Source organism: Cydia amplana, chromosome 14 (genome assembly GCF_948474715.1).
Source record: "Cydia amplana chromosome 14, ilCydAmpl1.1, whole genome shotgun sequence".
In the NCBI taxonomy this organism is placed as follows: Eukaryota; Metazoa; Arthropoda; class Insecta; order Lepidoptera; family Tortricidae; genus Cydia; species Cydia amplana.
The window spans coordinates 16,340,889-16,358,140 of record NC_086082.1 but is presented as its reverse complement, the minus strand read 5'-3'; the positions used below and the strand labels follow the sequence as shown (position 1 = coordinate 16,358,140).

At 39.2% G+C, this 17,252-nt stretch overlaps 1 protein-coding gene across 1 annotated transcript in view; it reads right to left on the bottom strand.

Annotated features, from left to right (window-relative positions):
• LOC134654241 (stress-activated protein kinase JNK) overlaps positions 1-17,252 on the bottom strand; it is a 173,893-nt gene that overhangs the window by 63,638 nt on the left and 93,003 nt on the right. The window contains exon 2 of the mRNA XM_063509711.1: positions 9,801-9,823. The gene's annotated coding sequence lies outside the window, so the exon portion shown is untranslated. The remainder of the gene's footprint in view (positions 1-9,800; positions 9,824-17,252) is intronic.

The following is a 17,252-nucleotide window of genomic DNA, read 5'->3' as shown; positions in this document are numbered from 1 at the left end:
TAATCGACCACAGATTCAACTGGGGGCCTCATATTAATTATGTGTGCGATAAATTAAGAGCAATTCTAAGTAAAATGTCAACACTAAGGTACAAATTACCGTACAAAACCTTACGTATGTTGTATTTAGCCCTCGCTGACTCTGTGATCGGTTACGCTCTGAGCACATATGGTAGAACCTTTAAAACATATATAGAAAAAATATATAACTTACAGATAAGACTATTAAAGACACTTGTACCTAAGCATATAAAAAAGAAGCACGAAACAGACTACGCACAACTTTTCAAATACTGTAATGTACTCCCAGTTCAAAATAAATGTAAACTAGCCATACTAACTGAAGAATATCACCATGTCACTAAACTAAAAGAATATAAAAGATGTACAAAACTAAGAAGCCTACAGAACCAAAACAAATATTGTTTACCCAAATATAATAACATATATGGCACTAGGCTGTATACATATATATTGCCTAAAATATTAAATGATTTACCAGAAGATGCTAGAGCACAATATGTAAACGGGAAAAATATAAAAAAAGTTATTAAAATGCACTTGTTGCAATCTAACGACCTTAGTTACATATAATAATAATTTTAGTTATTATAAGATAGATATGTATCATGATTTCTTTTTCTTGAACTCCCCATCGGCACACAAACCTCCTCAAGGTTTTGCCCACGATGGGTCCTGTAATATTAACATGCATGTAACTTGTATTATTCAATAAATAAAAAAAAAAAAAAAAAAAAAAAATCTAGCCTTTTGTATAGTTCCGTCCACATGCTTGTTCCAGGTCAGTTTCTGGTCCAGTGTTACCCCCAGATATTTGACCTCTGTTGAGAACGGAATACTTTTACCATTCATGACAAGCGGTTTGAGTTTGTCTATTTTCCGCTAGTTCGTGAATGGAACTATAATTGTCTTATCTGCGTTGATAGACAATTCATTCTCTCCACACCATGTACAGTGCCAACCACTTAAATAGCCTCACCTATATATTGTGAGTATTATAATTATACGTGATTATTTTTATCAATATATCTTAAATTTGAATTGTACGCCCTGACGTTTATCGAACGACACATTAACAAGTCCGAATTTGACTGCGCGCGAAACGTTGTGGACGCAAGAGCTAATACGGGCCGTCCACATGAATAGCCTCAGTGTAACATAATCGTCCAAACCGTGCATTTAAGTTTCGCTTTCAAATTTATTTTATTATGATTAGATAATACAGATGGCATTCTATTAAGTACCTGCAGTAACGCGATAAACACAGTGTTTTTGTGACTATGGGACGTGGAAAAAACTTACAAGTTTAGAAATTGAAAAGGTTAATTTTTATTTAACTCTAAAATTATCCCATCGTGAGATAGCTCAAAAAATAGGTCGCAGCCCTAAAGTTATTAATAATTATGTTAAAAATAAGGAAAATTACGGCCACCAGTATAAAGGACGCACAAAATTTGCCACTACGGATCGTGAACGTCGACTTATTTTACGCACTGCTTCAAATTCCACCAAGACCGCCAGGCAAATAGCTAGTGAAATAAATACTAGAGCACCTCTCTCTACAGTTCGACGGATTATTAGAACATCATCCCACCTCAAACGAAAAAAAATCATGAGTAAACCTCCTTTGCGCGAACAACATGTGGCGGGTCGACTGTCTTTGGCTAAAAAGTACATGTGCTGGAAAACCGAGTGGCGAAATGTGATTTTTAGTGATGAGAAAAAGTTTAATCTAGATGGTCCAGATGGATTTAAATATTATTTTCATGACCTAAGGAAAGAACCGAAAGTACTATCACGTCATCATTCAACTCTCGGATCGGTGATGGTTTGGGGAGCAATTTCTTACTATGGTACTGTTGATTTAATTGTGGTAGACGGAAGACTAAATTCTGAAAAGTATTTAAATTTATTAAAAGAAACAAAAAGTAAGATCAGAAAAGTAATAGGTAGAAAAAAAGTGTTTTTTTAGCATGATAATGCTCCCATACACAAGTCAGCTATAGTTACAAAGTGGTTTGAAGAAAACCAGATTGAAGTTCTAGATTGGCCATCCTTGTCCCCTGATCTGAACATCATGGAAAATGCCTGGGGTTGGCTTTCTCGGCAAGTATATTACAACGGAAGACAGTTTAGTAATAAAGAAGAACTCATTCAAGCTATTTACACTGTTTGGGATTCTGTGGACGTTAATTACATACATTCTTTATATGAATCACTACCTAAACGTATTTTCGAATTAATAAGGTCTAATGGAAGGTATACGAAATATTAAACGAGAGTTTTAATAACTAAACAGTATCTTTTAGCATGTGAGGCTATTCAAGTGGAAGGGTCAATTTATTTGTTTGACGTTATTTCTTAAAACTTTGATTAGATAACAATAAATATTGTATTTACTATTACAAGGCTTCTTGTTTTATTTCATATTTAATGTTTAATATATATCTCCTTTTTATATTACTATGAGAAATATTATTTTTGTTGAGTGAGGCTATTCAAGTGGCTGGCACTGTATTTATGGTGTTGAGAGCCCTCTGCATAAGGTCTGATAAAGTACTTTGGCAGTTGCCCCTCACCGTCACAACAAGGTCGTCAGCGTACCCCTGTGTGTCGATTCGGAAGTCCGCCATCTTGTGCAGAAGTCCATCCACCGCAAGAGTCCAGAGCAGGGGAGATAAGACACCCCCCTGCGGGCAGCCTCTCACAGTGGCCACTTCGAGTGTGGTGTTAAGCAAGTCCAGCCTAACCATTCTGCTTGAGAGCATGCTTTGCACCCAGCGGATAGTGGTGGAGTCCACCTCTTTGGCCCTAAGCCCTTCCACCAGTGTCCGAATGGGTGTATTATCAAAAGCGCCCTCAATATCTAAGAAGGCCGATAGGGCTATTTCCTTGTCTTCCAAAGCCCTTTCCACTCTGTCAACCAGCTCCAGCAAGGCAGTCTCTGTAGATCTGCCCCTACGGTAAGCATGTTGGCTGTCGTGTATGGGTTTACTCAGAAGACAGCTCTCCCTGATGTACCTATCAATTACCTTTTCCAAGGTCTTAAGGAGGAACGAGGAGAGGCTGATGGGTCTGAAGGACTTGGCTAACGCGTAATCCTTCCTCCCAGCCTTCGGTATAAATAATACCTTGACCTTGTTCCACTGTTCTGGTCTCGGAGTAATAATCCAATATGGAGTGGTGACACGCACTAATTTCTATGTGAAAAATTCTGCCGTTTTCGGCGCGGGGGGCGAGGAACGCACACAAATAATGTAAACACTAATGCGTTTTTTGCATGCGTCGCTACACACGCACACGACAAAATTATCAAACACTAGCATAAACTATATTCACACAAATACAAGAACAAACACAGACAACCCTGTCCGTGAACGAGATGATGTCAGTTCTAAGTAAACGTAGAAGTGCGAGGGACTTGTCGATAATATTGTCGATATTTTATTGACTGAATTATAACTGTCTGCTTTAGTCAATTATAACCATCAAAAACATTACATGTAAAAAGGTGCAAGTCTCGCAACGCTTCTACTACAAAAAAGTTTTGAGATGTAATGCTAATGTGAAACCAAGTCGGTTATTTTAATCAGTGCCAGGGGGTGTTAAAACCGTATTAATAAGAAATCTTTAATTTATAATACGTATAATGACTTGGCCATCGCACGGCTGCATAATGACATAAGGATCATCGTCACCTATTAAAAATACATAATTCTAATTGAACATAACGCTAGCGCTAATTGCAGTTTGAGCATTACACATATTTACGAGTACGGTACGAGTAAAGCATTATGTGCGATTGCCAAGTCATTATATGTATTACAAATTAAATATATCTTATTGATACGGTTTTAACACCCCCTGGCACTGATTAAAATAACCGACTTGGTTTCACATTAGCATTACATGTCAAAACTTTTTTGTAGTAGAAGCGTTGCGAGACTTGCACCTTTTTTACATGTAATGTTTTTGATGGGATCTCATCTCTTTTTGTAGACAGTCCTTCTTTTCGGGTACTCATACCCATACTATGTATACACATATCATAACTAAACACATCTTTATTCGTACTCACATCGTACATACATCGTAGTGTACCTTTACTTTACCTACTATTTTTAGGAACTGCAACAGTAACGTTGTAATAGCATATATTTATATGGAATTACAAACTTATTTATGCAGTTCTTAGATCTTTAAAACGTGACTGATATTGCAATATTTTTAGGTTTTCGATGGCTTGATAAGCTGAAAACTACTTATTTTTAAAATTTATTGCATCTTTTGGAAATCTAAAAAAATGAATCAAAATAACAATATATTTATAATGTTCATATAAATTTTATCGATATTGGTTTTTATGGTGTCCCATCGCTAACTATGGTAGAGTGATACCAGAGTAATAAATTAAAAGTGCCTATTTATGGAAAATGACGGCAGTAAATACCTTAAAATAAATAAAACACAATACAAATATTGGACATGTCAAATAAAAAATATACGATAGAAACTAAGAGAAAAATTAATTTTCAAACAGTAGTAGGGTAGGTGCGTTAGTTTTCGTCGAGCTCTAGTTTTCGTCCACTTGACGAAATTGAATATAAATCTACATTGCTGCACAAATTTGGACTTAATACAATCCTTAATGTCGAGACAATATATCTATCTACATAAAAAATGTATTTGGCAAGTAGCAAATTGAATATCAAATAATATTTAATATGTTATTTGCTTATCTGTCATGTGGACAAAAACTAGAGCATGGACGGAAACTAGCACAATGACCCTATATCGGTAATATCACGTTATTTATGATTTATACTATTTATTTGGTTGAATGGATTATGTTGATATAAAAATAAGGTGTTATAGAAAAATAATGTGTAATATAAATTATATAAATAAGCAACGCAAATTAGAAGTTAGGTATACTTAATGAATATTTAGAAAGTCTTCTTTAAATATTACCCTAAATTAGATCTAGTACCATGAAGTGGTATCACTTTCAGATTGACAATGTTTTTTAGTTTTTTGCTAAATTAGTGCACTATTTGATAATATTTACATGTAATAGTACTTACATATGAAAAGAAACGTGTCCTTTAAGTACGCTAGATGTTTCCGATCCGTTTTTACAGGAGAAAACGCTACAATTCGGCATTTTCTGCTCCTAACATTCCGCTTATACTGACGTTTGCTGAATGGCGTATGACGTATGGCAACTAGTTTTATATAACCTCCTTGACCGGCGGCCGCCGACTTTTGGCAGAGGGGAACGCCTGTTAATGGCGGTTCCTGTTGGTTTATTATTCCGAGGTTCTGGTAGATGTCCCCAGGCATAGCTAGCTCTGAAGATTCTAACCAAATGCGGGATTAGGACTTCAGCTCCTCGCTGCATTAGCACAGGGCTTACTCCGTCCAGGCCGCACGTCTTGTAGGGTTTAAACGAGCTTATGGCCCACCTCACTATCCCGGGTCTTATGACGAGGGCAGCCTGCCTCCAGTCCTCCGGGCAGGGCCTATGCAGGCCTCTGACCACCTGGGGCTCGTGTGACTGTCCTGCCCCTGGAAAGTGAGTTTCAGCTAAGAGCTCCAGAGTCTCCGTCTCACTAGCAGTGAAGGAGCCATCATGCCTCCTGAGAAGGCCCACTTGATTACTTCTAGCTTTGGAGAGTATCCTGTGAAGTCTCGCTCCTTGAGGCGTATTTTCAATGTCCTCGCAGAACCTCCTCCATGACGCTCTCTTAGCTTTCCTAATCTCTTTACTGTATTCATTTAGGGCTTTCCGATAGACCTCCCACTCATCTGTCCTCTTAGCCCTATTGAATAACTTGCGTGCTTTGGCCCTGAGCCTCCTGAGGTTGGAGTTCCACCATGGGACCACACGTTTAGTCGATTTGACCTTGGGAGCACAGTTTTCTTCAAAGGCACTTACAATGCCATTTGAGACCACCTCTACCGCAAGTTCTAAACTCTCCCTCGTTTTTATCACCTTCGCTGCGGATTCCAGATTACGTTCTAGGCTGCTCCTGTAGCCCTCCCAGTCCGTCCTCCGGGGATCCCTGAAGGTGACCGTTTGAACACTGAGAGAAAAACATATATTAAAACAGATGTGCTTATGATCTGACAGCGATTCCACATCACTTACCCTCCAGTTCTGAATATGCCTGGCTAGATTTGAAGATGCAAAAGTCAAGTCTAAAACCTCCTTCCTAACCCTAGTGACAAAGGTGGGTGTACATTCTATGTTTAGAATTTGGAAGTTATTGAATAGAAGAAAGTCATGTAGTAACTCACCCCTATCATTGATGTCAGTGCTTCCCCAGTTGGTGTGGTGGGCGTTAGCGTCGCATCCCACCAGAATTTCTGCGTTGTGTCTGCGGGCATAGTCGGCCACGGCTGTGAGTTCCGCAGAGGGGTCATTCCTGTCTCCAGGGAGGTATGCCGAGCAAAGTATAATCCTCTGCCCGCTCCATCCCTTGAGATTTACATACGCTGCTACCAGGTCGTCTGTGCATAACTCTGGAACAGGTAGAAAGTCAATGTTCTTGCCAAAAGCAATGCAAGCCCTAGGCTTAATTCCGTTAGTATTGTATAAAACTTTACCAACCGAGTTCAGTCCTAGTATGGTTGAGTTTCGCACCCAAGGTTCTTGAAGTAATGCGAGGTCGACGTGTCCTGCAAGCCGGCTTTCAACAATGGCCGTGGCAGCTGCCGCATGATGGATGTTCGCTTGCAGGACCCTCGCGGGTGCCATAGGGCCAACGCCTTTTATTTGGCCCTTTTGGTGACCCGTTGTGGCCCTCCCCTGCCTCTCGCACTAGGAGTCCCTGGAGGTCCTCCTGTTGCTGAGGTTGTGGGTCTGGCCCGTCCGGGTACCATGCCCCTCGTCGCGCCCCTTGTGCCTCTGGCTGCCGGTTGCCCGCCCCCACGGCCACGGGAGCCCTGGGGTATAGGGTTTCGGCTGTCAGGTACCATGGTACTTGGCCCAGGAGTAGGTTCAGCGAGGGGCTGAGGTTGCTGCTTCGTCTGCTGTGCTGGGGGAGCATTTGGCCCCCCTTTTAGCCGGAACAGCACCTTCTTAAAGCCAATGGCTACTTCTCCACCATTGGCCTTAAGGGTCTCGGCAGAAGGCTCATCCAGAGCGAAAAAAAACCTACATCTAAATCCGTTGCGAAGTTTTAAAGATCTAAGCATACATAGGGACAGACAGACAGCGTCTTTGTATTATACTATTTAGTGATGTGATTTTTCCAGTGTAGCTAATACAATGAAGTGTGTGGAAGCTGCATATGAATCGCATCAAAACTGCTACATCTTTTTAGAAATGTTTAGCCATTTGTGCCGATTTTTTTCTACACAAAAATAGATACAAACAGAATGATGCACTGTAAATTGAATGCATCCTACGATTGGTAAACCAGGAACCAATATTGACAGAATGCAGTTATTTGTGCAGTTAAATATTACACGTTTGTCAGTCGTGTTCAAACAGGAGTTCAATTAACTCCTGCCGCGGGCAGTGCGTGCATCTGACACATTGACATCATGTGCAAACGATTTTCCTAGTTTGTAAAAACCGGCTAAGTGCGAGTCGGACTCGCGCACGGAGGGTTCCGCACCATCAACAAAAAATAGAGTAAAACAAGGAAAAAAACGGTCACCCATCCAAGTACTGACCTCGCCCGACGTTGCTTAACTTCGGTCAAAAATCACGTTTGTTGTATGGGAGGAGCCCCACTTAAATCTTTATTTTATTCTGTTTTGAGTATTTGTTGTTATAGTGGCAACAGAAATACATGATCTGTGAAAATTTCAACTGTCTAGCTATCACGGTTCGTGACTTTCGTGAGATACAGCCTGGTGACAGACGGACGGACGGACGGACGGACAGCGGAGTCTTAGTAATAGGGTCCCGTTTTTACCCTTTGGGTACGGAACCCTAAAAAGCTGTAGTGTACGAAATACGACTCTAATACAAGCTGTATTTCCAACCATTAGCCATATTTTGAACATATAGGGCATACTGAGCAATTTTTGCTACGAAACTGCAAAAGCTTCATAAATTTATTTCGCGATTTCGAGGCTGGTTGCTATAATAGTATATAAAAGTTGCTCAGTGTGACTACATATCCACTTCACAAAATTTTGAAAAAACATCCTCTATACCTGTGACACCAATCGTAAAAGTGTAACAAGCTCAAATTTAACATGTTTTACGTTTGTAACATTACATTCCAAAGTGTAATACATGTACTTAAGCCTGATAATGACAATGACTAAGTACAGTAGAGAATGTGAATTAGCTCTTCAATAAAGATTAAATTATTTTAGATAATGGCTGCATATTTCAGAGACAAAAATCCAAATATTTTAGCGAAATAAAGCAGCAAAGTAACAAAATAACGTCTATTCCCTTGGGGCAAACAATTTATCTTTAATTCCACGAAATAAAAAATAACTACCTACTATAAAAAATAAAATATGCAAGACTATACCGGACAAGTTTCATAAAAATATTTTAACAGCAATTTAAATTTCGCTGAAAAAACATTGTGAAGCCATTAAACACTAAATTAAACAAAGGAGCATCAAAAATGTACCTACTTTATTAATATTTTTGTACATTTGAAATGTTTATAAGCTATAATAGAGCTTCTAAAAGCCAATAAATTTGTTTTTATCCATCATAAAATGTTTACTGAGTTCAAAACTTGGAAGGAAGAATTATTTGAATAATTTAGCGCTCAATATTAACCGCAAGGCGCTGGACAAAAGATAAAGTCAAAACTTTAAAGTGGATTCAAACCACCTTGGTATTTATTTTCCACCCAAACTTAAACCGTAGACCAGTACTCTGTCCATATTCTCCACAATAGCTTCTAAAGCCTGCTGAAACCGGTTCACGGGTATCTATTGATGTACCCGTGAATGGGTTCCAGCAGGCGTTCTACATGACATCAAATCTCTCCAAATCTTCCTAGCGAAAAGCGCATACGAATAGAGAACCCGCCTAGCGGGTCGCTGGCAGTGAATGTGTTAATTATAATATTATGATTATAGTTTATTGCTGCATTCAATTTTTTTTACATTACACTTAAATTATCACTCAGGCGGCCATTCTGTGTGTCGCATACAGTCGGCGGTATGTGTGTTCGTGTGTGCGTGTCTGTACTGTCTGTGAAACAGTCAATTACAGCTGCAGCGCCTGCAGCCTTTGCTGTAATTGTTTCAGCCGTCACAATAATTCGCATCCTAAAAATAACTTTGCAGTAATATGTTACCCGTAAATTCGCGTGTTACTGTGTAGTAAATTTACGTTTATATTCAGCTACGTATTTACGGCTTACTTTAGTCTTATTAAGATATCAAAAACTGGAGCCCGATACATATAATAATCTTATTTTGAAGGTCGCTCACGCTGATTGGTGCATGCGAAATAGAATAGAAGTCGTGCGTAAAATGCACACATCGTCAAGTTCGTATCAAAACCATAATAAATTGCTAAATTATTATCGAGCTCCTGTTAAAAAAAGTTCAAATGAAGAAACATAACTAAACTTATGCTACGCTACGGTGTACGGGCTACGGGCCGTAGCAGGTTTCTCCGCTTCGTAGCAGAAAACGATGTTTCGTTTCGCTATCGTTGCTACGAGTGTCGACAATCGACGGCATGGCAGCGAAGAAATGGCATCTTTGTTAAAGTTAAGTTAACCAATCCAAATATGGCACGTGTTAACAAAGTCAATATTTAAAATGATTCGTTTTAATACTTACCACTTTTGATCAACTTGATTTTTCTGAAACAATAAATAAATTTCATATTAGTTAGACACCACAACAGGCAACTATTGTTTATGTCGGTTCGTTAAAGAGTAAACATTTAGAAAAGGGGAAAAAGCCAGTCTACAATGTATGGAATAAATCTTTATTCAGCATAATCTTAATCCAAATCACAGCTCCAAAGATTTATCACCCACGGAATGCAGTAACCGTGAGGCGTATTCTAATTGTAATAACTACAACATCACGTATGTATCTGACCATCATTGGACCTTATGCCTGTGCAATAAGGTAAACGAATTGTCTGTTGACAGTTGTGGACGCTTTCCCGAAGACTTCCGTTCCATGTTGGGCTAAAAATACCGCCGCACCGTCTAGACTCTAGACGGATTCTAATTGTAATTTATGATCGGCGCACCGCCGCATGACTGCGAATGTTGCAGCATAAATAGGTTTATCATATTTATATACACAAAACTAGTGCCGCTAATCTCCCAGGAAATTTGAATTTTACGGGATATGTGAGTAATGTAATAAAGATTGATTTCTAATAGTTGTCCGATGTAAAAATAAGTTGGGTTCTTTTTTATTTTATAAATATTGCGATGAGTATATATTTTGATCGAGAGTTTTTATTGGTTGATGAACACATTTAAATTATGGGCACGTATCATCAAACATGTATCCCTTAAGCCTTTCTCACATAAGGTGACCTAAAAATTACTAAATGTCAACGACCTAACGCGTTAGAGCGCCGGTCGCAGTTGACAAATAGGCATTATCGGGTTGCCATATGTGAGAAAGGCCTTACCATGATATAAATTTCCCTCAAAATACTAGCTTTCCATAAAACCCGTGAGAAAAAGCGTACAAAAATAAGCATATATCGCAGTCATCGTTAATCCCGCGCGCTGGGAAATATTTCATTGTTGGCCGGGAGCTTTCGCGTGTACGCTGTTATTTATTGTACCGAGGACTCGGGCATTCCTGTCCACGGCACTTTTCACGTCTCATTCATGCCTGACATAATTATTTACACGTAAATCCTTTTAGAATTAGATCGTCTGTTACACGCTCTTGTCGTGTCTTACTTAAATAAATAAATAAATCGTGGGTCTCGCTCGCGCTAATACATGTACGAAATGCACGATAACGGAATGGAATCTTTTAATCATCGAACTATATACTCGTAGGTATAGTTTGTAGCTTTCTAGTAGACCCCGAAGGGTTATCCTATTGTATATTGTTCAGTAAAACCGCACGTGCTACTTACCTGCAAAAAAGGGTCCTAATTATTCTATTTGGCACCTGAGCGCGGGCTAGTCCAACGCTCAAAAAACCAGTGTAGGTGCGCTCTCCGATAACGCGCCTTTACGCATCTCGATGACACATTTTAGACTGGTTCTGTAGCGTTCGACTCGCCGGCACTCAGTAACCGAAGTACCGATTTTTTATGCAGGTGGTTGTGGCACGTGGCACGAGCGGTTTTTCTTAACAATAGACAATAGGATTAGCCTTCGGGGTCTATTAGAAAGCTACAAACCATACTTACATATTAGAAACTTGACAAATATAATTTATCAGTTGAAAATTTTCACTGACTACTCACAACTTTTTTTGAATAGCGGGAAGTTGTGTATTGAAAAAATATGTTTCGGAAATTCAGTGTTTTAAGTAATAAAGCTTAAAAATAACAGAACAATGGAAGCCTGTAAAACAAAGTGTGGTAACTGGTAACAAAACTCGTCGATTTCCAGTTCTAAGAAACTTTTATAACGGGTAATTTACGAAAGGTCTTTAAGTGTGTGCCACACAGTGGAGTATTAGCAGCGATATGGAACATAACAGATCTAATGGATTCAATTATGGCACGTATTTAACCGGTCAACTAATTAATCGATTTTGGGTAGTTTAAAAAAATAGAAATGGCTACTAAAATTAATAGTTTGGCAACAAAAACGGAGCCTTAAAATATATCAATATGAGCTGTATTTTAATGCCGTTACAGTGTTTGAATATTTTTAGGCAGGTACCAAGTATTTATGTGGCAACTGAATAATTATATTGGAGACCATTTATGAAGCACATTTTAAAAAGAAAAAGCCGATCTATTTATTCAAAAATGAAGTTCTTTTAAAATATTTTGTTTGGTCATTACACGGTCAACCTAACACGCTCCTCCTCGCTTCGCTCCTCGTCGTCGCACCTATCTGTTGACTCTAGCAGTACACAGTGGTAACTATTGAAATTAGTAATTAAAAATTTAAAGATCTAGTGGTATAATGACCATTAGGCGTTTCATGATTAGAATTTTCGATTATAAGTATACTGACCATTGCGTATTACGTAATTTGAGGTATTTTGTGTAAAAAGTGTCCAATATTAATTAAATTTAAATGCTTTCGTGTTATTAAAATACTACCTAGCTGAAACGATATGCTCAGTTATGATTAGTTGATTACTTAGGTGTGAACAACTAGATGAAAACTAAATTTTATGATCGCTTTGCAATATTAGTTGCCAATTTATTATTTTAGACGCCAACCTATCACTTTAAGTTCCCTATACATTTTTTGGGTGGCTCGATTTTGCTGCCAGTTTTTTTAATAATATGATGCTTATATTTGAGGCTAATATATGTTTTTTGGCGCCAAAATATTAATGCACAGCCAAATTATATTATTATATGCCCAATGAAAGTTCCTGTTTAATATTTTAGTTACCCGGTTAATAATAAGCCTTCAATTATTTAGCTACAAATATCTAGTCAGATCTCTATTGAACGCTCTGATCTCTACATGGATATTTTAAGGCATTCGGGGTTTTCAAGAACCTTAAAAATCTAAACGAAAAACATATATACTCAAAAACATTAATAATAGTAAAATCTCTCTTTATACTGTAGCAAACCCACTTTTTCGATAGAAAAAGGCGTGAAATTAAAATTTTCTACGAAAGGACAACCCTTCGCGCCTACATTTTTTAAATTTGCCTCCTTTTTCTACTGACAGAAATGGCTTGCCAAGCTATATTCGTTTTAATAGCTCATAAGTGTGAATGTATTATTTATCCTTGTTAAAACTTCTACTCTACTCATTTTTCGACTGACAGCCATATTCGAACTTTAAGATACGTCAAATATAAGATATTGAAACGATATGGATTGGATATAAAGTGACGTAGTTCTTTGAAGAAACGTCACATTTGACACTTGTCGCTCAACTTTGACTACGAACACAACATTGATCACAAATCGGTTGAAATGGTAGATGTTAGTTCGCTTCCGCTCGCCGCCGGTGTAACAACTCCCTTACCTCCCCTACCCTACCTTAAATTAAAGGGGCAAAGCCATTTCCATTACGTTTTCGAAACGCTTCGTCCACTTATCTGGGAGATAACTCTTTGAATCCCGACAGCCGTAATGCGTCCGATTAAGGTTCAGATTGGCGTGGAAATAGGTTGAGTCGGACAAGTGAAGGAACGTTGAACTTTCGTATAGGGCAGACTAAAGGATTCAGCTGTTTATGGAAACAAAGGGAATAGGAAATGCAAGTTGTATGAAACATTTTATGGATAATGGTTTCGGCAGTTGCAAAGCATAATTTGCAAAGATAGGTATATTAATAGGTTAACAAATACAGGAATAGGCAATGGCCTCAGATTTTAATAACCTGTTTACTTATTTCATGTTAAGGGTGCCATTCCATTTCTGACCGCAGCTGCACTACTAGAATGAATGCGTCGCTGTTACTGTTAATTTCCATAGTAAAATGAACAGTAGTGCAGCTGCGGTTGGAAATGGACTGTCACCTTAATATAAATATGCTTGCGGTTAGCGTTATACGCTAGCGCTCGCAGTGATATCAAATCACTATGCACTTAACTTATCGGGTCATTCGGACTTCACAGATCTGATCATAGTTTTATATTCATTTGACATACTTACTTGTACACTTTTAGAGCATCTTTTAGATTTGAATCGACGAAATCGGAATTGTTATTGTCAGTGTTGTGTCCTAGCGCAGTTAAAATAGACACAACACATTAACACATTCACTGCCGAACACACTAGGTAGGTGTGTTCTTTTTGTATATATTAGAAATGGGGCGCTCGGCACTGAAAGCGTAAAAGTTTCTATTTCACACAGATTTAATATATCATTAAAATACCGCTATTCCCCAGTACTGTGAAGATGTATCTCACCGCAGGGACCCATAAACCTTCCGGTTATTCGCACCATCGCACCGAACCCTAATGTTTTCATTTGCATTTAGATAAATTACACTGTCCGTTTAGCGCTGGTGGCCTAGCGGTAAGAGCGTGCGACTTGCAATCCGGAGGTCGCGGGTTCGAACCCCGGCTCGTACCAATGAGTTTTTCGGAACTTATGTACGAAATATCATTTGATATTTACCAGTCGCTTTTCGGTGAAGGAAAACATCGTGAGGAAACCGGACTAATCCCAATACGGGCCTAGTTTACCCTCTGGGTTGGAAGGTCAGATGGCAGTCGCTTTCGTAAAAACTAGTGCCCACGCCAATTACTGGGATTAGTTGCCAAGCGGACCCCAGGCTCCTATGAGCCGTGGCAAAATGCCGGGACAACGCGAGGAAGATGATGACACTGTCCGTTTACATACATACTGAGACTTTAACTTAAAAAATCTTTAGGTAACACAGGTTGTTTGGGGATGCAGAGTTCCTCTAGGATGTATTTAGTTGTTCTCCTGGGGCCCGTTTCTCAAAAGTTTGTAACTTGTAAACGGAAGTCCCTTTCTCACAAAAGCTGTCAAAAAGTGACATCCGCTTGTATAACAAGTTACTAGCTTTTGAGAAACTTGCCCCTGGCCGTTCATGGTAACTTTAGGCTTAAAGTTAATTAATCGAATATATTTTAACAACGAGGGTACAGTCAGCAGCAATAGTTGCTAAGCGGACGAGGTGTTCAAAATGACCTGGACGCGACTTTATTGTTAAGAGAATAAGAGCGCGGCAAGGTAATGTTGAACACCTCGCTCGCTTAGTAATTTCTGCTGCTGACTCTACTATTTCAACAGTGCGCACAAGATGCATTGCGACTAATGTCAATTTTTTTTTAAAATAAGAGATTCCTAAAGATCGGGTAGATAGACTATGTAAATAGTAAATATATATACGATACTTAATACCTATACGCCCTAGCCCTTTCTGCAGATCGTTGTACAAGCCACAAAGCCCCAATCTCCATAACCACTGGCATCGCCCTTGCGAATATTCATTATCATCCGTCATTACCATGCCATCAATCATTCGTGTTTGCTGATTTGTCATTCTCTTTGGCGGGAGTGATTGGATTCGCGCGGTTGAGATCGTGCGAGGGAGTAAAATCGTAATGGGGGTGACGTGGGACACTATTTCGATATGCGCTACCTGACACTTTTCGATTGATATCGTTTTTGTATATCGGTTAAATGTTTGGTGTGAGTATAGACAATAGCAGAAGTAGTTAAGTGGGTGAGGTTCGCAAAATGATATGCACACGCTTACTGTACTCGCTTAATAACAAAATTCTGCTCAGACCATTTTGAACACTTGGCGCGCTTAGCAACTTATACTGCTGACTCCGGTCCTCGTGTCTGTCGCATTCACAATAAAGCGAAATTAACTCGATTATTCATTTTCAAGAAACCAAGCATGTAGAAAATTTTGAAAATAGACATATGCTACTTTATTATTGTAAATTTCGGGAGAGGAAGGGAAATAATGGCTCCTCTACACGATGGGCCAGCGCCGGCCACTCCAAGGGACGCAGCCATGCGGTAGAATGAGATAGCAATATCACTTGCTCCCTCTAACGAGTCTAACGCATAAATGCGTCCCTTGGAGCGGCCGGCGCTGGCCCATCGTGTAGAGGAGCCATAACAGGCCGAATCCAACACGGCCCGAGCCACTGGCTAAGCTAGTTACTGAATAACTGCTGCAAGCTTCGCAGCTGACAGTTACCGACGAGATCCTAAAACGACCAGCTACTTTCTAGGCTAGCCATTCAACGGCGAAAAAACCTTACGGCCTAAGCAACAAGGTCCAAAATGGCTATATACCGATACCGTTAGCAAATAACTTTGCACTGCGCGGATGGTACGGTGTCGTTTCGGAGATAACAACATGAATATTCAAGGGAACACGTGATAGCTTCATCTAGACACGCGGTAGCGTGTCCAGCCAAGTTCAAAGAATATATATATCGCCATTTGCGCGGTAGACCGTTAAATAACAGATGTGATATTGCAAATTTTCAACGAAACTAACATAATCCACCAATTGCCAAAAGAAATTGCGACGCGTCAAAAATAGACGTACCTTGGCTTTTAGCCTTGGCTTCAAGATTTGTAGGAAAAGTGCTCGACTGTCTGTAAATTAGAAAGCATGTGAGAACCGAGATTAATTGATGTCGCGCCACTGACACTTTAAAATCTATCTATTAGTTTTCAGGTTTTAAGGCTTATAAGTTTTTAAGCTTTGCAGTGCAAAGTGTGAAACCTAATCGATTAGAACGTTGGTAAACAAAGGCTATAAAGGCGATGGCGTGGTTGACCGTGCAGCGGCGCAGATAGGGGCATGAATATTCAAATATGTGATATAGGTATTTTAACCTTAGTTTATGATTTACAGATGTTTTATACTAGTTTTTAGTTAGCAGCTACCTACTTCATTGAATGTTTTACTAGCTACTTCCCGCGAATTTGTCAGCGTTCAATGACGATTTCCGTCATGAAACAACACTATGACACTCCTGGTTGTCAAACTATCTCCATACCAAATTTCATTGATATCAGTTCAACGGTCCAACTGGTCTAAGTGTGAAGAGGCAACAGACAGATAGATAAACACAGTTACTTTCGCATTTATAATATTATAGTATTAAGGAAGTTTGGATACAATGACTCTCAACTGGATTGTTTCGCTCCGCTGAATTCTGCTCGAGCCAGTTAATTTAGAAACGAAAAACATAAAATTTTACATAACTGTCTCTGAATTACTAACTTTATTGTATAAGTTAACGACACCAAATAAGCGGAACACCGCAGTTTGATAAAACAAAGCCGTCTAAAAAAGTCCTAAGTCGAGTTTAAATTTAAAACGTCAAAGAATGAGTTCCGCTCGACGGGGCAGAAGGGCCCTGGGGCGGCGGTGAAATTGCTCAGCCCACCGATTAGGGCAAGGACATGACGACACGGGGATGACGGGACGGTAATGATGTTTTAGAAGATCAGATGTTAGATAGCGCGAAATAGTAAATATAAAGTGGTTTATAAAAAACTGACTGCGGACACCGAACTTTGACACCCACCCGCTATCTTCAGTTACCCGTAAACAAGATGCATGTAACTGCGGCGAAATATCGGGAGCTCGAAAACAATACAAAAGGTAATCACGGTTCATATCCCGGTCGATATTAGTAAGTAT